General features: G+C 44.3%; 1 long non-coding RNA gene across 1 annotated transcript in view; it reads right to left on the bottom strand.

The window, feature by feature from the left end:
* Positions 1-11,193: 11,193 nt before the first annotated feature.
* The window catches only part of LOC116535369, a 22,051-nt gene continuing 9,473 nt past the window's right edge, over positions 11,194-23,771 (bottom strand). The window contains exon 4 of the long non-coding RNA XR_004262171.1: positions 11,194-11,349. This is a non-coding gene — a long non-coding RNA (uncharacterized LOC116535369). The remainder of the gene's footprint in view (positions 11,350-23,771) is intronic.

The raw sequence follows: 23,771 nt of genomic DNA, 5'->3' as shown, positions 1-23,771 counted from the left end.
ATTTGCTTCAGTTTAGAACCTTGGTGGCAGCACCATGGTCTCAGGTGGGGCCCAGCTGGCTTTGTCTCCTCCCTGCTGTGGGTTCTCCAATAGAAACCATGATAATGGCCAGAGCCCCAAATGCTGAGTCCTCACATACACCGGGTACTAAGCTCAGAAGGAGGGGTGCCAGTGGGCTGCAGACAGGCTCCTGCATTCTGGGGCTTGAGATCTAACCCAATAGCCCAGATCTATACCCTGAGTTGGCAGAGAACTGACACGTACAAGATGTGCTGTTCCAATGGCCCAGCCTTTAGAAACAAGGAGATGGAAGGGCAGCCAGGCCAGGGAGGCTTCTCGAAGTGGGGGAACACTGAGCTAGGGCTTGAGGGACAGACAGCACTTAGACATGGGGAAAGATGCAGAGAGGGGACTCCTGGTAGAGTGGGGAGGGATGTATACCCCAGGCAGGCCTGGCGGTAGAAATGACATGGCCTGCTTTTCATGCAGAGAGAAGAGAGGCTTGTCTCCTTAGGTCCTAAAACTGTGGGATGCCTTGGGCTTGGAGGATGGAACCAGAAACCCTTGGCTGTCCCCTGCTCCTCAGCAGGACTGTCCCTACCCGTCATGCAGAAGGCCCACCCCCTGTTCCCGGGCCCTGGTCCTTCAAGCTCTCGCCTCCAGGATGCCAGTCTTTCTCTGCCCCGCCTGGGCAGGTGTGCAGATCCTGGCAGAACGTCTTAGCCCAAGTCAGTCAAAATGGCTAAAGTGAATAATGAAATCGCAACAAAAGCGTGTCATTTTGAAAGATGAAAGTAAACACCAAGAGAGACAGCTATGAGCATTAGACATGGCTGCCTCTGGGCCGCCGGACTGAGGGGTGGGGGTGAGGGGGAAGTGGGGGGACACCCCCTGGTGTGGTACAGAAGGGAGATTCCTATTAACTTCAACAACAATACTTTTTAAACTTTCTGTTTAACCCAAATCCCTCCTATTAGGTGTGAAGGTCGTCTCTCAGTGTCCTTAGAACAAATTGGGGTGGCAATATTATGGCTTTGTGGTGATCCCTTGGAGACTCTCCCCTGGCTGACAGTGGGGAGAAGTCCCCATCCCTTGAACTTGGGGCCAACGGGGAAAAGTTGCCTTTGCTCTTCTAGGCCTCAATCCTGATCAGCACACGTAAGGTGGAAGTCCAGAGCTTGCGGATCTCCTGGGATCTGCCCTGAGCCTGGCTGTGATGTGGGAGTGCTGTGTGTGGTCTTCGGAGCCACGCCATTCCTGGCTTCAGCCTCAGTTCTCCAGCGGCCAGCTCATTCATCTTGGGCAAGGTGTGTAACTGCTCAGTGCTATGTCAGTTTCCCCGTGGGCAAAGCAGATCTGCTGGGGGTTTCAGGAGGCATACACGAGATGCAGCCTATGGCACATGGAGCCTGGCACCTCATAGGCACTTGCCACAGGTGAGCCATTTGCTCTCTGGATTTTGGAACTGCAGACATTTGTGAAATCCCGGGATACTCAATGTTGCATATAGAAGGAATGGGAGGGATTCTCTTCATTTTGTGTGGAGGCAACCAAGGTTCTGGAAAGCCTGAGGAGGGGAAGCTGGAGAGTGGTCTTCAGTCCCCCCACCATGCTCCCCAGCAGACAGGTGGAGCCAGGGGCACTGGGAAGTGACTTCAGAGCTGTGAGTAGACTTGGGGCTCACCGGACAGGGGAGAAGAGGGAGGATGGAAGGCAGGGAAGGAAGCAGGAAGCAGATGCCATGGAGGATGGAAATGGGCTGCTGAGCACGTGGCAGGAAGTGACTGTGAGGCAGGAAGCGGCTGGAGGGGGTGTGTGCTGAGGTCTGTTCAGTGCAGGCCCAGAGCTGGCTGGCCAGACACAGCCTTCCCGGCTGCCCACACCCTCGAACTATGCCCGAGGCTGGGATGGGGACTGAGCAGCAGCTGCGCCGGAGCCCGAGGGGCGGTGTGGGCAGGTGTGGGTGTGTGGTGTGGGGGCTCCTGTGACAAGTTCCGAAGGTCACAGATCACCCTGGGGGCCCGTGGCCTGGGGGTGTCACATGATGTGAGTGGCCTCCAGCCACAGAAAGGGGTGCTTGCAGGGACAGAGGTAAGTTTCCTTCAGAAGTCAGCTGCCCTCCCAGCCAGTCCCCAAGGCCTGCCTAGTCTAGAGCTCAGAAGATAGGTGCTGCGGACCTCTCTATGACCGGGCCGGGACCAGACCCCCAAATGTCTTTGGGACTCCCAAAATGGGTAGGGAGGAAAGGATGTGTCTAAGAAGCACAAGGTGTGTAGGGCGAGGAGGGGGTCCAGGATTTCTGCATAGCAGGGTTCAAGGACAGCAGCTCACCCCAGGGCTGGTAGATGCTTGTCTTGAAGCTGTACTTGTATACTCATTTGGGGGGACTTGGGGGCCTGCTGGAGATTGGAGGAGATGATGGAGCCCATTGGAGGGGAAGGGCTTTTTATATATGTCCCCAGTACTTGGGTGGGCACTGGCTTTCAAATCTCTGGAGCTTGGTAAAACCTCATGCTTCTCCCTGCTCAGGGGTTAGGAGGGAGTCTGGCTGGTGGGACCAGGTCACTCCTCCCATGCTGCCCTACCCTTTGTGGCTGGCTGCACCTGATGGGGGTGAGAGGAGAGGCTGCATGGAGGTGGGAAGAGGTGGCTCTGTGCTGGGACTAAGAACATTTTGCCACCCACTTGCTGTGTGACCTTGGGTTTGCCACCATCCCCCTACACCCTACCCTAGGCCTCCACTTCTCAGACTGTAACATGAAGGCGGGTATGCTCAAAGACCTCCAGACTAGGCTCATGACTGTAAATCCAGTCCAAGTCCAGCCCAGAGTAGGGCACCAGAAGGGACAAGGCAGGGCCAGGGCATGATTGGCAGCTGTCCACCTTGCAGGCATCAGGAAGTAGGCAGGGGCAGGAGCCATCTGTGGGCTCATCTGAGCAGGCACCTGCTCTTCCTGGAGTCCTTGGGAGAGCTAGGTGACTTTGAACATGAATCTCAGAATCATGGAATCAAAATCGATATCAGAGTGATCTGCTTCAGCCTTGTACCCAGGCCGGAACCTTGCCAGGCAGCTCCCAGCCTGGGTGTGGACCTTGTAACTCTTAGGCAGCCTGCGGCTTAGAAAGTTCTTTTCTATGAGCCTCAGCTTCATTTTGTTAATTATATCAGCTGGGTCTCATCTAGTCAGCTGCAGCCGGCGGGCACCCATCTGATCTCTGTTCTCAGGCCAGCCCTGCCATGGCTGGTATCAATGTCACATCCCCTGGAGTCCTCTCCAGGTGAACGTCAGGCTTTTCCTCAGGATGAGAACAGGATGAAGCCGAGTGGAACCAATCCCTCTTGGGACCTAAGACTTTTCCTCGGCAACCAGGCACATCTTCAATTGGCATGTATTTTTCTGCATAAATTACTGTTTTTAACTCGTTTTCTCACCCAAGCTCTGCTTATTCACAGTCTTTCCTCCAGAAAAGTGCAGGATTTTACATTTACCCTTCTTAACCCTGTTTCAAGCTGTTGATTTTTTTTTTTTTTTTATATCTTGATTCCAGCCTGACACTGCATTAGCTTTTTCCCTCCTAGTCTTGTGTTCTCTATAAATCTAATAAGTGCCTTCTGTGCCTCTATTCAAGCCACTGATAAAGACTTTAAATAAGACCTGGTCAAGTTCATAGAGAGCCCTGTCATCTCTAGAGAATCCTCCAATTTGATATTGATTCATTCATTAGGTCTCTTTGGACATGGTGGTTCGACCAGCTATGGATCTGGCTAACATCCTTGTCCACAGAAAAATCTTGAAAGACTTTATCAAATGCCCTGCTGAAACCCAGATATTCTGGGCCTATAGCAATCTTCTGATGTATGTGTCCCGTGGCCTCAACAAAAATGGGGACTGAGTGGGTTTGGCATGACTTCCTCCTGGTGGCCACATGCCCTTTGATCATTTTTCCTAAACTACCAGCTTAGTGATCAGTTCCACAGTTTTAGTCAGAACTAGCATAAAATTAATTTGCCTGACATTTCTGGAATGTATGTTTCTCTTTTTTAGAAAGCTGGGACATTTATTGACCTCCTTTTCCCTCTTCTGTTTTCCATGTTTTTCAAGGATTGTTGTTTCAGGTTCTGCAAACATGTCTGCTAGTTCTTCCAAAAGCTTCAAAGATAGCTTATTCATACTAAGAAGCAAACTTGTTTAAAGCAGCTAGCTGTCTGGCAAACATAAAGAAAAAAAATGTGTTTGGCTCCATAAACAACTTTAAACACATCGATGGAAAAAAATATCTCTTCAAAATAAAACGGTTATAAAAATGTTTGCCTCGAATATGACAAGGGATTAACTTTTCTATCATTCAAACAGATCTTAAAAATTGGCCAGTGCAATGGCTCATGACTGTAATTCCAGTACTCTGGGAGGCTGAGGCAGGCGGATCGCCTGAGGCCAGGAGTTGGAGACCACCTTAGCCAACATGGTGAAATCCCATCTCTACTAAAATACAAAAAAATTAGCCAGGCGTGGTGGTGCATGCCTGTAATCCCAGCTACTCAGGAGACTAAAGCAGGAGCATTGCCCAAACCCAGGAGGTGTAAGTTACAGTGAGCCGAGATCATGCCACTGCACTCCAGCCTGGGCAACAAAGCAACACTCCATCACACAGACACACACACACACACACACACACACACACACACACACACACACACAATCATTAAAAAAAAAGATATACAATCCATGGAAAATGGATAAAGGATATGAATAGAAATACAAAAGGCCAATAAACATATGAAAATATACTCAATATTTCATGATTAATGCAAAGCAACAATTAAATCTGTATATCATCAGATTAGGAAAAATTAAAATTTGATAAAACCTAATGCTGGCAAGGCTATGAAGACATGAGCACTTGCCTATGTGGTTGCTGAACGTGTCAATTGCTATAACCTATTTGAAGTGTAGTTTAATAATATTTATCAAAAATTTAAATGCCTGTGCCTTTTCCTTTAGGGATTTGATCACATAACACAAATATATATGTACTAGGATATTCATTGCAAGATTGAGAAAGCATTAGAAACTCATCAAAGATTAATCACTAGGTGGCTGGTCACACTGGCTTACCTGTAAACTGAACCTAGTATTAGCCACTAGAAAGAGTGAAATAGGCTTACCTGCATTTATATGAAAAGAGCTCTGACACATTTGGTGGAAAAAAGCTACAAAAGAGCCTGGCATTATGGCTCTGCGTGTGTGTGTGCGCGAGTGCATGCTATGGATTTATAAAAATATATATCTTGAAAGATAGAAATGCAAATACCTCTGAAGAATAGGACTGGGGTTTAGGGAGGGGAAATTTTGTTTATTTAAAAATATCTTTGCATATGGCTTTGATTTATTTAACCTAATGCATGCATTTGTTTCATTTTTAAAAAGTTCTGCCTTGTCTCTTGTCCTCCCCACCCAACAGGTTCTTCCTGTCTGCTGCACAGACAAAATCAATCCACTGAGACCATGGCATTGCGGGAAGGAAACGGTTCAATTGACGTGAGGCCGATCACACCATGCAGAAGAAGGAGTTATCACTGAAATCAATATCAATGAAGGCTCAGAGGTTACGGATTTTTTAAAGATAACTTGGTGGGCAGGGGGCTAGGGTAGGGGGCACGCTTATTTGTTAGGTTGGAGATAAAATCATAGGGAATTGAAGCTGTTCTCTTGTGGATGATCATTTCTTGGATGGGGGCCACAGGACTGGTTGCTGGGTGGGGCCATCTGAATGCTGGAAACATAAAAACCTGAAAAAGACGTTTCAAAAGGCCAATCATAGGTTTCACAACAGTGATATTACCCGCAGGAGTAACTGGGAGGTCGCAAATCTTATGACCTCTGGAGTAATGGCTGGGAGTTATTTAGAATTCAGGCTCCTCTCGTTTTCCTAACCTGTTGGCCTTTCATTAGTTTTGCAAGAACAACAGTTTAGTTTTGGGGAAGGGCTATTATTTAAACTATAAACTTCTCCCAAAGTTAGCTTAGCCAATGCCCAGGAATGAGCAAAGACAGCCAACCTGTGAGGCTAGAAGCAAGATGGAGTCCGCCATGTCAGATTTTTCTTACTGTCATAGTTTTATAAAGGCTAAGGTCTCAAACCATAGTCTGTTTTAGAACCTTTCCTTTTCTTCCTTGATAGTAGCTGTGTTCCTAGTCAGAATCAGAGCACAGGAGGAGGGACCATATCCATCTTTGCTCTGAACATGTTCATCTCAGTCTTCCTGAAGTCCAGAAGATCTTTATTTAGCACAATCCCACTGGGCCCCAGGGTACTGGGGAGCCACAGCAGGGAATCAGACAGGAAGCTGGCCCTCAAATGGTGTAAATCCCACGAGGAGTGATGTGTATGCTGATGAATTGTAATACAGATTATTTAAGCCATCATTGTTTCCAAAGTAATGCCTCAACACACCCTTGACTGTCCCCGCACACGTTTAAGTCTTTCAGGAGACGGAGGGGCAAGGAATGTTTTATCTGGCCAGTTTTCCCCGTCCCATACCTAAACTGATTATAATGCTATGGAGATAGCTTTGGAAAGAAAAGGGTGTTCCAATTCTGGTTCTTGGGAAACCTCGGGGTACAAAGGGAGAATGACTGGTAAGGACATGATTGTTTCATTTCAGTTGGGGGTTAGAAAACAGAGTCATTAAAACCTCTCTGAGCTTGTGAGATTGTGTGTGTACATGTGTGTGCGCATGAGCACACACACTTGCACACACAGGGAAGCCGAGTATGAGAACTAGGGGGAAAAGTCTGCTTTCATGAAGCAGCAGGTGTACGGAGTGGTGGAGGAATGTAAAGGGGAAGTTTGGGGTCCCCTCCCCCACTAGAATCAAAATTGCAGTAACTGCAGATTAAGTGCTGCTGACCCCAGGAGACAAGCTGGTCTGTTTCCAAGGGAACGGCATGTCTCAATCAAGGCCCCTGAAAAGGAGGGTGAGCCAGGATGGAGCAGCCCTTCAGGCCTCCTGTAGCAGCTGTCCCCCATCGCAGAGCCCTCAGCCCTGCTGCTCCAGTCTGCTCAGGAACCCTGGGCAGGTCACCTCACCCCTCCTGGCTGAGCTTCCACTGGTGGGGGGCTACGTGCAGCTGGAGTCTCTAAGGCTGTGTCCCAGCACGAATGGGCAGGTGACTGGGAACTTGGCTACCCCCATTCCCCTGGGTCTCCAGATGGCCTTGGGATAGTTCCTTGGGCTCTCTCGGTGTGGCTCCTCCATCTCCACAATAAAAACACTGGACAAAGTCTCTAAGAATCCTGATAGCTCTCTGACCACCTCTGAAAGCACCCCCATCTCCTATCATGTCTAGCCCTCCTGGCCCAAAGTGTGATGGAGGTAGAGGACCCAGGGAAACCATTCCCCCTTGCCAGTCTGCCCCTACCAAATAGCTCCAGCTGTGCCATCATCCCCACAGCAGTGGAGCACCTCCTCATCTTTAGGGAGTGAGGAGGGCCCTCCAAGGCCAGCAATGCTTTCTCAGCAGCTTCAAGCAGGAGCAGAGATGGGAGCAGAAGGGTCAGGAGGGCTCTGAGCTGAAGGACAGGTGAGAAGGGCCTCCACAGCCACCAGCCCTTTCGTGGGGCCTCTGGAAAGTCAGGAGCACAGCCCAGCTCCCGTTCAGGACCTGCTGGCTAGGGGCCTGCCCATGTTCCACAGGACCCAGTGTAAAGCAGCCCATATCTGATTTGCAGTGTCAGAAGACATGGCGGTGCCAGGGAGTGAAAAGGGCCGTTGGAGCCAGGCAGCTAGTTTCACATCCCAGCTCTTCTCTTACTGCTGGGGTGATGTGGGGCAACCACCCTGCACCTCAGCCTCCAAGGCACCCATGTCATAGAGTTGTTATGAGGATTTGATGAGATAAGTAAAATACCCAGCAGAATGCCTGGCACATGGTAAGAGTCTGCAAATGGCAGATTTTTCTATGAACATGTATTTTTATAGATGATCCATGTTAACAGTTCTCAACCATAGCTTCACATTAAAATTATGAAGGGAGCTTTTGAAATTCCCAGTATCATAACAGAGAGGGAAAGATGGCTGACCAGACGCAGCCAGATGGAGCAGCTGCCACTGAGGGGCTGAAACTATGGCACACTAACAGATCTTCAGAAGGAAGGCACGATAGCTGGGCTGAAGCAGGAGGAAGCTGGGAATGCTGCACGGGACTACCACACACCAGGACTTGTTCCTGACCCCCAGCAACTCCAGGGGAATGGAGGAGTTGAACTGACAAGGAGCAACCTGCTCTCACCATGGGCCTCTGGAATCCCAGCAGGAGGAGACCCCTTGACCACCATAGACACTTGAGTTGGCAGGGAGAGCTGCTTAGAGAAGTGATAGGGACAGCAAGTCAGCTGATATGGAGCCCAGAGGATTTGATGCGGGAGCCTCTGTAGTGAAGCATGGCCACGGATGGTCATGACCCTAGGCTTGACTGCTCTGGTAGGATACTTTAGCCCAAGGGAAACTGTCGGGCCTGAACTCTGCAGGATAGTCTTGCTCGTCAGATAAGTCTGGTCAGCCCTGAGCACCCCTTAGTCTGCTGGCCTCTCCTGGGGCCCCAGCCTGACTGCACCTGCTTCCAGGGCCGCCTCAGGTGCCCTGGGGACCTATATCATAGCTTCTGTGCTGCTGGATGGTCCCTGATTGGTGGAAAGCTCCAGCAGGGCAGCCTCTATAGCCACACACCAGAATGCAAGCTCCTTCCCCACACTGCAGTTTCCCCCAGGCCCATGGCAACCCCTGACGTTGATTTGCTGATGTATGTATGTACGGGGAGGTTTGGCTTCCTTGCCCTGCCAGCTTGCCTGTGTGCGTGCACCCTGCGCAGCCATTGCTGCAGCAGGAGCATAGTCTGCCCGCCCCCTGCCAACTGCCATTGCAGTCAGAGCCTTGGTGGGCACAGAGCCAGCCACCAGTGCCCACCCTTGCACCAACACTGCCATGGGAGTGAAACTTGGCACAGGACAGTGGATCTTCCTCCACGCTGAGCAACCACTCTGCCTGCTGGCAAAAGGAATGTACACAGACTTGCATCTGCCAGTGCCCTGCTCCCCATGTCAACACAACCACCAGTGTGATGATCACCAACCAGCAGCCCCGCCCTCCTGCCCTGCCAACTGCATGGCCTCCACCACTGTGGTGAATGCACACATGGAGCCAGGCACCCCAGCACCTGCTAACACCCTACCACAGCTGATGAGCATCCACCCTGCTGCACTGCTGCCACTGCTGGCATGTACAAACAAGGAAGGATTTTGCTGTCACCACACTACAAAACACTTTGACACCATGCATCAGAGGGTAGTGACCAGTGGTCTGAGAGCACCCCAGCCCCAACCAGGGCAGTGGATCCTTAACCTCAAAGAGTCAGAGAACAAAGTCGGGGCCCAAAACAAGTTCCCCAGAGTCAGAGCACACACACTAAGAGTTGGGAGCTGAGCATTGCCCCCCTAAAATCTTCCAGAAACAAAGCCAGTTGGCCGAATCCATCTTATACCACAATCAAACCCCCAAGGTCCTCAAAGAGGATAAAAGAAAATAAAAACATCTAAGGGCAGCAACTTTAAAGATTGAAGGAACACAAGCCCACACAGATGAGAAAGAACCTGACAACTCAAACCCTGACAACTCAAAAAGCCAAAGTGTCATTTTTCCTCCAGACAACTGCACCATCTCTCCAGCAAGTGCTCCGAGCTGGGCTGAGATGGCTGAAATGACAGAATTCAGAATATGGAGAGGAATGAAGATCACTGAGATGTAGGAGTACATTGAAACCCAATCCAAGGAAGCTGAGAATCAGAATAAAAAGACATAGGAAGTGAAAGGCAAAATAGCCAGTACAGAAAAGAACATACCTGATAGTAAAAACACAAGAATTTAATAATGCAATCACAAGTATTAATACAAGAATAGACCAAATGGAGGAAAGGATCTGAGCTTGAAGACGGTTTTCTGAAATAAGAGAGTCAGACAAGCATGGGGAAAAAAAGAATGAAAAAAAAATCTGAAAAGTCTAAGACTATGTAAAGAGACCAAATCTGTGACTCACTGGTGTCCCTGAAAGAGATGGAGAAAGTGTAAGCAACTTGGAAAACATATTTCAGGATATCATCTATGAGAACTTCCCCAACCTAGCTAGGGAGGCCAATATTCAAATTCAGGAAATGCAGAGAACCCTAGTAAGATACTTCACAAGAAGACTATCCCCGAGACACGCAATCATCAGATTCTCCAAGGTTGTAATGAAAGGAAAAAATGTTAAAGGCAGCTAGGAAGAAAGGTTAGGTTACCTACAAAGGGAAGCCCCTCAGACTAATAGTGGACCTCTCAGCAGAAACCCTACAAGCCAGAAGAGATTGGGGTCAATATTCAATATTCTTAAAAAAATTCCAACCCAGAATTTTATATCTGGCCAAACTAAGCTTCATAAGCAAAGGAAAAATAAGATTGTTTTCAAACAAGCAAATGCTCTGAGAAGTCATTACCACCAGAACTTAGAAGAGCTCTTGAAGGAAGCACTAAATATGGAAAGGAAAGATTGTTACCAGCCACTACAAAAACACACTTAAGTACACAGATAAGTGACACTATAAAGCAACCACATAAACAAGTCTTCATAATAACCAGCTAACATAAGACAGGATCAATCCATATATATCAATATTAACTTTGAATGTAAATGGGCTAAATGCCCCCAATTAAAAGGCACAGAGTGGTAAGTTGGATAAAGAACCAAGACCCGTCGTCTTGATTTATCTCACATGTAATGATAGCCATAGGCTCAAAACAAAGGGATGGAGAAAAATTTACCAAGCAAATGGAAAACAAAAAAAATGAGGGTTTACAATCCTAATAGCAGACAAAGTAAACTTTAAACCAACCAAGATTTAAAAAGACAAAGAATGGTAAAGGGTTCAATTCAACAAGCAGACCTAACTGTCCTAAACATACATGCACCCCACACAGGAGCAACCAGATTCATAAAGCAAGTTCTTGGAGACCTTCAAGTAGACGTAGACTCCTACACAGTAATAGTGGGAGATTTCAACACCCCACTGACCAATCATCAAGGCAGAAAATTAGCAAAGATATTTCAAGACCAAAACTCAGCACTGGATCAAATGAACCTGATAGCTATCTGTAGAACTCTCTATCCAAAAATAATAGAAGATACTTTCTTTCCATCACCACATTGCACATACTCTAAAATAATCACATAATTGGAAATAAAATACTCCTCAGCAAATGCAGAAGAACTGAAATCATGATAACCAATCTCTCAGACTACAGCACAATCAAGTTAGCTATCAAGACTAAGAAATTCACTCATACCCATATAATTATGTGGAAACTGAATAACCCACTCCTGAATGACTTTTGGGGTAAATAATAAAATTAAGGCAGAAATCAAGTTCTTTGAAGCTACTGAGAGCAAAGATACAACACACCAGAATCCCTGGGGCACAGCTAAGGCGGTGTTCACAACCTAACATCACAGCTAGAAGTACTAGAGAACCAAGAAAAAACAAACATCAAAGCCAGCAGAAGACAAGAAATACAAGAAATGACCAAAATCACAGTTGAGTTGGAGATTGAGACACAAAAAAACTGTTTAAAAGATTAACAAATCCAAGAGTTGGCTTTTTGAGAAAAAAAAAATTAGACTACTAGCTATACTAATAAGAACAAAGGAGGGAAGATCCAAATAAACACAATAAAAAATGACAAAGAGGATATTAGCATAGACCCCACAGAAATAGAAATCACCATCAGAGAATGCTATGAGCACCTTCATGCACATAAAGCAGAAAGTCTAGAAGAAATGGATACGTTCCCAGACATATACACCCTCCCAAGACTGAACCAGGAGGAAATTGAATCCCGGAACAAACCAATAAAGAGCTCCAGAATCGAATCAGTAACAAATAGGCTACCAACCAAAAAAGTCCCAGGACCGGTCAGATTCACAGCTGAATTGTACCAGATGTACAAAGAGCTGGTACCATTCCTGCTAAAACTATTCAAAAAAAGAAAGGACTCTTCCATAATTCATGTTATGAGGTCAGCATCATCCTGATACCAAGCTTGGCAGAGACACAACCAAAAAAACTTCAAGCCAATATCCTTGATGAATATCATTGCAAAAATTCTAAACAAAAAACTGAGAAACTGAATCCAGCACATCAAAAACCTTACCCACCTTGATCGAACAGGCCTTATCCCTGGGATGCAAGATTGGTTCAACATACACAAATCAATAAATGTGATTCATCACATAAACAGAACTAAAGATAAAACCACATGATTATCTCAATAGATGCAGAAAAGGCTTTTGATAAAATTCAACACTCCATGTTAAAAACTCTCAATAAACCCATGTGACAAACTCATAGCCAATATCATACTGAATGGGCAAAAGCTAGAGTCATTCCCGTTGAAAACTGGCACAAGGCAAGGATGCCGTCTCTGACCATTCCTATTAAACATAGTATTGAAAGTCCTGGCCAGAGCAATTAGGCAAAAGACAGAAATAAAGAGCATCCAAATAGGAAGAGAGGAAGTCAAAATATCCCTATTTGCAGACAACATGATCTCCATAGTCTCGACCCAAAAGCTCCTTAAACTGACAGCTTCAGCAAAGTCTCAGGATACAAAATCAATATAAAAAAATTTACTAGCATTCCTGTACATCAACGACAGTCAAGCAGAGCACCAAATTAGGAATGTGCTCCCATTCACAATTGCCACAAAAAGAATAAGATACTTAGAATACAGCCAACTGGGGAGGTGAGAGATCTCTACAAGGAGAACTACAAAACACTGCACAAAGAAATCAAAGATCACACAAACAAATGGAAAAATGTTCGATGCTCATGGATAGAAAGAATCAATATTGTTAAAATGGCAACACTACCCGAAGCCATTTATAGATTCAATGCTATTCCTATTAAACTACCCATTCTTCATGGAACTACAGAGAACTGTTTTAAAATTCATATGTAACCAAAAGAACCTGAAAAACCAAGGCAATCCTAAGCCGAAATAACAAAGCTGGAGGCATCATGCTACCTGAATTCAAACCATACTGCAGAGCTACAATAACCAAAACAGCATAGTACTGGCATAAAAACAGATACATAGACCAATGAAACAGAATAGAGAGTTCAGAAACAAGACCACACACCTATGGCTATCTGATCTTTGACAAAGCTGACAAAAGCAATGAGGAAAAACTCCATATTCAATAAATGGTGCTGTAACTGGCTTGCCATATACAGAAGATTGAAACTGGACCCCTTCCTTGCACCATACACAAAATCATTCAAGATGGATTAAAGATTTAAATGTAAAACCCGAAATTATAAAACCCCTAGAAGACAACCTAGGCAATACCATTTTGGACATAGAAATGGGCAAAACTCTATGACAAAGATGCCAAAAGCAATTGCAATAAAAGCAAAAATTGACAAATGGGATCTAACTAAAGAGCTTCTGCACAACGAAAGAAGCCATCAACACAGTAAACAGACAACCTACAGAATGGGAGAAGGTATTTGCAAACTATGCATCTGACAAAGGTCTAATATAAGGTGCCTATAAGGAATTTACATTTACATGAAAACAAGCAACCTCATTAAAAAGGGGGTAAAGGACATGAACAGACACTTTTCTAAAGAAGACATGTATGCGGCCAAGAAGCAAATGAAAAGAATAAAAAACCTAGGAATTTTAAATACCGTGTAAGGTAGCCTAGCAAGACTGAAATCAAGGTGTCAGTTTGCTGCATTTTCATCTGGACGTTGGGGTCATCAAAAGCTTGACATCACTGATCACTAGAGAATGCAAACCAAAACCAAAGTGAGATGTTGTCTCATACCAGTTAGAGAATGGCTATTATTTAAAAGTAAAAAAACAAACAAAAAACCAGAAAAACTGGTGAGGTTATGGAGAAAGAGGAATGTTTTTACACTGTTGGTGAAAATGTAAATTAGTCCAACTATTGTGGAAAACAGTGTGGTAATTTGTCAAAGACCTAAAAACAGACATACCATTTGACCTAGCATTACTGGGTATATACCCAAAGGAACATAAATCATTCTATCATAAAGATACATGCATGTGCATGTTCATTGCTGCACTATTCACAATAGCAAAGACATGAAATCAACCTAAAAGTCCATCAATGGTAGACTGTGCAAAGAAAATGTGGTACATATACACCATGGAATACTATGCAGCCATAAAAAAGAATGGATCATGTCCTTTTCAGGAGCATAGATGGAGCTGGAGGTCATTATCCTTAGCAAACTAATTCAGAAACAGAAAACCAAATACCACATGTTCTCATTTACAAGTGAGCATTAAATTCTGAGAACACATGGACACATAGATGGAAATTACATACATTGGGGCCTACTGGAGGTGAAGGGTGGGAGGAGGGAGAGAATCGGGAAGATAACTGATGAGTACTAGGTTTAACACCAGGGTGATGAAATAAACTACAACAAACCCTAATGACACAAGTTTACCTATAAAAAAACTTGTACATGTACCCTTGAACTTAAAAGTTAAATAAAAATAATAAATACCCAATGTCCAGGTCTGTCCCCAGAATACCCTGGGATGGGAAACCCATGTTTCAGTATTTAGAAGGCTCTACAGAGATGGGCTGGGCATGGTGGCTCATGCCTGTAATCCCAGCACTTTGGGAGGCTGAAGTGGGCAGATCACCTGAGGTCGGTAGTTTGAAATCAGTCTGACCAACATGGAGAAACCTCATCTCTACTAAAAATGAAAAATTAGCTGGGCATGGTGGTAAATGCCTGTGATCACAGCTACTTGGGAGGCTGAGGCAGGAGAATGGCTTGAACCTGGGAAGCAGAGTTGTGGTGAGCCAAGATCACTCTACTGCACTACAGCCTGGGCCACAAGACCAAAATTCCGTCTCAAAAAAAAAAAAAAATCTACCCAGGGATGTCTGTTTCCAGCTATAATAGCTCATCTTCACACTGCTGATAAAGACATACCTGAGACTGGGCAATTTACAAAAGAAAGAGGTTTAACTGACTTACATTTCCATGTGGCTGGGGAAGCCTCACAATCATGGTGGAAAGCAAGGAGGACCAAGTTACATAGATGGCAGCAGGCAAAGAGGGCAAGCTTGTACAGGGAAACTCCCCCTTATAGAACCATCAGATCTCGTGAGACCCACCTACTATCACGAGAACAGCATGGGAAAGACCTGCCCCCATGATCAATCAGCTCCCACAACACATGGCAATTCAAGATGAGATTTGGATGGGGACACAGCCAAACTATATCATTCTGCTCCTGGCCCCTCCCAAATCTCATGTCCTCACATTTCAAAACAAATTATGCCTCCCCAACAGTCCCCCAAAGTCTTATTTCAGCATTAACTCAAAATTCCACAGTCCAAAATCTCATCTGAGACAAGGTAAGGCTTTCTGCCTATGAGCCTGTAAAATGAAAAGCCAGTTAGTTCCTAGAGACAATGGGGGTACAGGCACTGGGTAAATACAGCCTTCCCAAATGGGATAAATTGGCCAAAGGGAGGAAGACTCCATGCAATTTTGAAATCCAGCAGGGCAGTCAAATTTTAAAGCTCCAAAATGATCTCCTTTGACTCCATGTCTCACATCCAGGTCACACTGATGCTACAGGTGGGTTCCCATGGACTTGGGCAGCTCCACTCTTGTGGCTTTGCAGGGTGCAGCCTCCCTACTGGTGCTTTCATAGGCTGGCATTGAGTGTCTGTGGCTTTTCCAGGTGCGTGGCGCAAGCTGTCAGTGGGTCTACCATTCTGGGGTCCTCTTCTCACAGCTCCACTAGGCAGTGCCTCAGTAGGGACTCTGTGTGGGGGTTCTGACCCCACATTTCCCTTTTGCACTGCCCTAGCAGAGGTTCTCCATGAGGGTCCTGCCCCTGCAGTGAATTTTTGCCTGGGCATTCAGGCCATGGCTGGAGTGATTGCAACACAGGGCACCAAGTCCTTAGGCTGCACACAGCACTGGGACCTTGGGCCTGGCCCACAAAACCACTTTTTCCTCTTGGGCCTCTGAGCCTGTGGTAGGGAGGGGCTGCCATGAAGATCTCTGACATGCCCCGGAGACATTTTCTTCATGGTCCTGGGGATTAACATTAGGCTCTTTGCAAATTGATGCAGCTGGCTTGCATTTCTCCTAAGAAAATGGGTTTTTATTTTCTACTGCATCAGGCTGCAAATTTTCTAAACTTTTACGCTCTACTTCCCTTTTAAAATGAAATGCTTTTAACAGCACCCAACTTTTGAATGCTTTACTGCTTAGAAATTTCTTCTGCCAGACACCCTAAATCATCTCTCTCAAGTTGAAAGTTCCATAAATCTCTAGGGCAGGGACAAAATGCCACCAGTCTCTTTGCTAAAACATAACAAGAGTCACCTTTGCTCCATTTCCCAGCAAGTTCCTCATCTTCATCTGAGACCACCTCAGCCTGGACCTTATTGCTCATATCACTATCAGCATTTTTGTCAAAGCAATTTAACAAGCCTCTAGGAGGTTCCAGACTTTCCCACATTTTCCTGTCTTCCTCTGAGCCCTCCAAACTGTTCCAACCTCTACCTGTTCCCAGTTCCAAAGTTGCTTCCACATTTTTGGGCATCTTTTCAGCAATGTCCCACTCTACTGGCACCAATTGATTGTATTAGTTTGTTTTCAAGCTGCTGATAAAGACATACCTTAAACTGGGAACAGAAAGAGGTTTCATTGGGCTTACAATTCCACATGGTTGGAGAGGTCTCAGGATCATGGCAGAAGGCAAAAGGCACTTTTTACATGGCAGCGGCAAGAGAAAATGAGGAAGAAGCAAAAGCGGAAACCCCTGATAAAACCATCAGACCTTGTGAGACTTATTTACTACCACGAGGATAGCACAGGAAAGGCTGGCCCCCATGATTCAATTACCTCCCACTGGGTCCCTCCCATAAAACATGGGAATTTTGGGAGATGCAATTCAAGTTGAAATTGAGGGGGGACACAGCCAAACCATATCATGTACCTAGCACAAAGAAAAGGTAAATATTTAAGGTGATAGATATCCCAATACCTTGACTTTACACATTATATAAATGTATCACATTACCTTATATACTATAAAAATACATACAAATATTATTTATCAGTAAAAATATATTCTCATTACCTTTTAATATCTTTAGAATTTGTAGTAATATCAAGTCTCTGATTACTGATACTGGTCATTTGTATATACTCCCTGTTTTCATATCTGAATAGTTTTGCTGGAGTTTTGCAATTTTATTAATCTTCTAAAACAACCAACTTTTGGTTTCATTAAATTTTTCTATTCTTTTTGTTTTCTGCTTTGTTGATATCTACTTTAATGTTTATTATTTTCTTTCTTTGGGTTTTATTTGCTCTTTTTTTCTAGTGTCTAAAAATTGGTAGCTGAAGTTATTGACTTGAGAACTTTCTCCTTTCCGATACAAAGAGATGTAGTTTATTGCCATACACTTCCTAAGTACTGCTTCAGCAGGCTTCTGCAAGTTCGGATATGCTATCAAGTTCTCTTTTGAAAAATAAACTTTATTTTTTAGATCATTTTAGCTTTACAGAAAAATTAAGTAGTACACAGAGGTCCCATATACCCTGCATCCACTTTTTTCTATTAACATCTTACAGTACTATAATTAATGAGCCTATATTGATATATTATTATTACCTGAAGTCTACAGTACATTTAGATTTTCTTAATTTGTATTAGTGTCCATTTTCTGTTCCAGGATCTCATCCCATATACTACAACGCATTTAGTTGTCATGTCTCTTTTTTTTTTTTTTTTTTTTTTTTGGGACGGAGTTTCGCTCTTGTTACCCAGGCTGGAGTGCAATGGTGCGATCTCGGCTCACTGCAACCTCCGCCTCCTGGGTTCAGGCAATTCTCCTGCCTCAGCCTCCTGAGTAGCTGGGATTACAGGCACACGCCACCATGCCCAGCTAATTTTTTGCATTTTTAGTAGAGACAGGGTTTCACCGTGCTGACCAGGATGGTCTCGATCTCTTGACCTCGTGATCCACCCGCCTTGGCCTCCCAAAGTGCTGGGATTACAGGCTTGAGCCACCGCGCCCGGCCCTGTCATGTCTCTTTAGGCTTCTCTTGGTGGTAGCAATTTCTTGGAATTTTCTTGTTTATTTTTTCTTTCATTCTCAAAGGAGGTGAAAGTTTTCTTGTTTTTGAAGATCCTGACAGTTTTGAGGAGTTTTGTCAGATATCTTGTAGGATGGCCCTCTAGTCTACTCAGTCAGAGTTTATCTGATAACTTTCTCATGATTATACTGGGATTATGGATTATTAGGAGGAAGACCCCAAAGGTAAAGAACCGTTTTCATCCCAGCATACCAAAAGTTGAATTGTGTCCCTCCAAAAAAGATGTGTTGAAGCTCCAACTCACAATACCTCAGAATGTGACCTTATTTGGAAATCAGGTCTTTACAGAAATAATGAAATTAAAGTGAAATGATTAAAAAATTATATCCCTGGGCTCTAATCCAATATGGCTGGTGTCCTTATAGAAAGGGGAACTTTGGACACAAAAACAGTTACAGAGAGAAGATTATGTGAAGACATGCAAGGAGAAGGCAGCCATATACTTTGAGTGGTGCATCTAGAATGAACATGATGAATTACTGGCAAACACCAAAAGTTAGAAGAGTCAAGGAGGGATTCTCCCCGAGAGCTGTTAGAGAGAGCATGACCTTGCTGACATCTTGATTTCAAGCTTTAAGCAGCCAGAACAGTGAAACAATAAATTTCTGTTGTTTTTTTTTTTAAGCCTCCCAGTCTTTGGTACTTGTTATAGCAGCCTAGGAAACGGATACAGGTCCGTACTAGCAACGTGATTTATGACTAGATATTGGCTTTTATCACCTAGCTGAGGCAGTGTCTGTAAAGTTCCCAGGTGATTTTTATTCCACAGAAACAGGAGGCAATCGAGAGGCCTTCAGGCTCTTCACCAGTGCCAGCTGTGGCTTTTAAGTTGTTGCTGAAGAGAAATGCCACAGCAAGCAAACAGCTCACCCACAAGGAGCTTGACTTACCTGCCAGGCACTGTGATAAACCCAGATCTCTCAGCTCTGCTGGGAGTGTCAGAGGCAAAGCTGTGTGAAGGTGAGAGAGCATTGGCGACTGGGGCCTCCTTTTTGCAGGGACAGAGGAGACAAGAGGCATTCAGGTGCTTCTGTTTAAGGCCGAAACTGATGCTTTAGTCAGAGGCCAACTCCCTCTTTCTGGCCCAAGTATTATGAAGGAGGAAATAGCCAGAATGGATACAAGTTAAAAGACAGCCAGCTCCTCCCTTGGACCCTCCAAACATAAAGGTGCACATGGGGCAAGGCAAGGTGTCCAGAGCCTAGAGAAATAAAATTGGCAGGAACAAAGGCTAAAGAAGTAATCTCAAGGTTTTTTTGGTAACTTTGTTCAGGATATTAGATATTTTGACCCCGTATGTGCTTTACTTACCCAATTCCTTACTGATGGACAGCAATAACGTTTTCTACTTTTCACTATATAACTACACAGCTGTGAGTATCTACATACCTATTAATTTCTACAGCCATGCTGGAAGATAGATTCCTGAAACTGCTGGATCAGAGGGCAGGAGCCTTTGAAATTTTGATACATAGCTCTAAATTACTCCTAAAAGATTGCACAGTTTTATATTCCTGCCAACATCACAATACCCTTTTCCTTACATCATTACCAATACTACATGTTATCTTTTTACTAACTTGTCTACCCTAAAAGGTAAGTAAAATCATCTCATTTTCTGTCATCAAATTCCATTTTTATTTCTTTAGAGGTTATTTTGACATGGGTTATTTTTCAAATATTTGGGGATTTTAAAATATTTTTGTTATTGATTTATAATTTAATCTTATACTCAGAGGACATAGTTTGTATGACATGAAGCATTTTTAATTAATTGTGACTTGTTTTATGACCCAGAATATGATCTATTCTGGTAAATGTTCTCTGTGTACTTGAAAAGAATTGGTATTCAGCTATTTTTGATGGGGTGTTCTGGAAGTGTTACTTAGATCAATTTGGTTGATAAGGTTGTTAATGTCTATTGTACCTGATATGGTTTGACTCTGTGTCTCACCCAAATCTCATCTTCAATTGTAATTTCCACATGTTGAAGGAGGGCCCTGGTGGGAGGTGACTGGATCATGGGAGTGGTTTCCTCACTTTCCTTGTGGTAGTGAGAGAGTTTTCATAAAAGCAGATGGTTTTGTTTTGTTTTGAGATGGAGCCTCACTCTTGTCACCCAGGCTGGAGCACAGTGGCTCAATCTCGGCTCACTGCAACCTCTATCTCCAGGGTTCAAGTGATTCCCCTGCCTCAGCCTCCTGAGTAGATGGGATTACAGTCATTCAACACCATGCCCGGCTAATTTTTTTGTATTTTTAATAGAGACGGAGTTTCATCATGTTGGCCAGGTTAGTCTCGAACTCCTGACCTCAGGTGATCCGCCTGCCTCAGCCTCTCAAAGTGCTCAGATTACAGGTTTGAGCCACTGCGCCCAGCCAAGCAGATAGATTTAAAAGTGTTTGGCAGTTCCTCCTTTGTTTGTTCTTTCTCCTGCCACCATGTAAGACATGCTTTGCTTCCCCTTTGCCTTCTGCCACCATAGTAAGTTTCCTGAGGCCACCCCAGCCATGCAGAACTGTGAGTCAATTATACCTCTTTTCTTTATACATTGCCAAGTCTCTGGTAGTTCTTTATAGAAGTGTGATAATAGACTAATATATAAAATGAGTATTGCCAGAGTGGGGCACTGCTATAAAGATAACTAAAAATGGAGCAACTTTGGAACTGGGTAACGGGCAGAAGTTGGGACAGTTTGGAGGGCTCAGAAGAAGATTGGAAGATGTGGAAAAGTTTGAAACTTCCTAGTGACTTGTTGAATGGTTTTGACCAAAATGCTGATAGTGATTTGGACAATGAAATCCAAGCTGAGGTAGAATCAGATGGAGATGAGGAAGGGAACTGGAGTAAAGGTCACTCATGCTATGTTTTAGCAAAGAGACTGGCAGCATTTTACCCTCACCTTTGAGATCTGTGGAACTTTGAACTTGAGAGAGTTGATTTAGGGTATCTGGTAGAAGAAATTTCTAAGCAGCAAAGCATTCAAGACGTGACCTGGCTTATTCTTAAAGCATTCAGTTATATGTATTCACAAAGAGATGGTCTGAAATTGGAACTCATGTTTAAAAGGGAAGCAGAGCATAAAGGTTTGGAAAATTTGTAGCCTGATCATGTGATAGAAAAGAAAAACCCATTTTGAGGGGAGGAATTCAAGCCTGCTGCAGAAATTTGCATAAGTAACAAGGAGCTGATGTTAATAGCCAAGACAGTGGGTAAAGTGTCTCCAGGGCCTGTCAGAGACCTTCATGACAGCCCCTCTCATTACAGGCCCAGAGGCCTAGAAGGGAAAAATGGGCTGGACCCAGGGCCTTGCTGCTCTGTGCAGCCTCAGGACTTGGCTATAAGGGGCCAATGTACAGCTCAGGCCATTGTTTCAGAGGGTGTAAGCCCCAAGCCTTGGTGGCTTCCATGTGGTGTTGGGTCTGTAGGTGTGCAGAAAGATAAGAGTTGAGCTTTGGGAGCCTCTGTCTAGATTTCAGAGGATGTATGGAAATGCCTGGGTGTCCAAGCAAAAGTCTGCTGCAGGGGCAGAGCCCTCCTGGAGGACCTCTACTAAGATGGTGCAGAGGGAAAATGTGGGTTGGAGACCCCACACAGAGTCACCACGGGAGCACTGCCTAATGGAGCTGTGAGAAGAAGGCCACCATCCTTCAGACACCGGAAAGGTGGATCTACCCACAGCTTGCACTGTTTGCCTGGAAGGGCTGCAGGCCCTCATTGCCAGCCTGTGAAAGCAGCTGCAGGGGCTGTACCCTCCAGAGCCACAGGGGTGGAGCTGCCCAGGGCCATGGGAGCCCACCCCTTGCACCAGTGTGCCCTGGATGTTAGACATGGAGACAAAGGAAATTCTAGAGCTTTAAGAGTTAATGGCTGCCCAGCCAGGTTTTGGACTTGCATGGAGCCTGTGGCTCCTTTGTTTTGGCCAATTTCTCCCATGTGAAATGGGAACATATACCCAATACCTGCACCCCCATAGTATCTTGGAAGTAACTAACTTGTTTTTGATTTTACAGGCTCATAGGCAAAAGGGATTTGCCTTGCCTCAGATGAGACTTTGGACTTGGATTTTTGGGTTAATGCTTGAAGGAGTTAAGATTTTGGGGCATTGTTAGGAAGGAATGACTGGTTTTGAAATGTGAAAAGGATGAGATTTGGGAGGGACCAGGGACAGAATGATATGGTTTGGCTCTGCGTCCCCACTCAAATCTCATCTCTTATTGTAATCCCCACATGTCAAGGGAGGAATCTGGTGGGAGGTGATTGGATCACAGGGGCAGTTCCACTCATGCCATTATCAGATAGTGAGGCAGTTCTCACAAGATCTGGTTTACAAGTGGCAGTTTCCCCTGCATGCTCTCTCTCTCTCCTGCTGCCATGTTAGACATGCCTTGCTTCCCCTTCACCTTCTGCCGTCATTATATGTTTACTGAGACCTCCCCAACCATGGGGAACTGTGAGTATATTAAGCCTCTTTTGTTTAAAATTACCCAGTTTCAGGTAGTATCTTTATAGCAGTATGAAAATGGGCTACACTGTGGAAAATGAATACAATATTCTTGACAATTTTCTGTCTACTTGTCCTATCTATTATTGAGAGACAGGCATTGACTGTTCTAACTGTAACTGTAGATTTCTCCATTTCTCCTTCCAGTTCTATCAGTTTTTACTTCATGTACTTTGAAGCTGTTAAGGTCATAATGCTTAGTATTGTTATATATACCTTCTTAATTGACCCCTTTATCAATTTAAATGACTTTGTCCCAGGTAATATTCTTGGCTCTGACATCTTCTGAATCTGATATTAAAATAGTCACTGCAACTTTCTTTTGATTAGTGTTACTATGGTATATCTTTTGTCATTCCTTTACTTTTAACCCAATTGTGTCTCTATAGTTAAAGTTCATTTCTTGTAGGCAGCATAATAATTGGTTTTTGTGCTTTAATCCAGTCTATTAATTTCTAGCTTTTAATTGAAGTAATTATATCATATTACTATATGATATAATTATTATAATGTAACTATATAATTATTGATATAGTTAAATCTATCATCTTGCTATTTATTTTCTACATTTTCTGTCTTTTTTAATTCTCTTTTTCCTGACTTCTTTGGATTTTTTGACTATTTTTTATGGTTGGTATATTAGCTATAACTTTTTATTTTATTATTTTAGTGTTTCCTTTAGGGTTTATAGTTACCTCTTTAACTTACCATGATATACCTTCAAGTAATATTATAGCACCACATATATATTACAAAAATCTTACAATAGGACACTACTGTTTCTCCCTTCCAGCCCTTTACACTATTATTGCCACACATGTTATGCAATATATTATCTCTGTCAAAGTAGTCAATTATCCACCTAGGCTGGAGTGCAGTGGCACGATCATCATAGGTCACTGCAACCTCAAACTGCTGGGCTCAGGTGATCCTCCCACCTCAGCCTCCCTAGTAGCTAGGGCTACAGGCAGCACATCAATGCTTGGCTACTTTTTTTTTT

This window comes from Sapajus apella, unplaced genomic scaffold (genome assembly GCF_009761245.1).
Source record: "Sapajus apella isolate SASKATOON/1434 unplaced genomic scaffold, GSC_monkey_1.0 scaffold94, whole genome shotgun sequence".
NCBI classification, from domain to species: Eukaryota; Metazoa; Chordata; class Mammalia; order Primates; family Cebidae; genus Sapajus; species Sapajus apella.
Note: the sequence above shows the minus strand (reverse complement) of the source record. Positions and strands in the feature narration are given on the sequence as shown.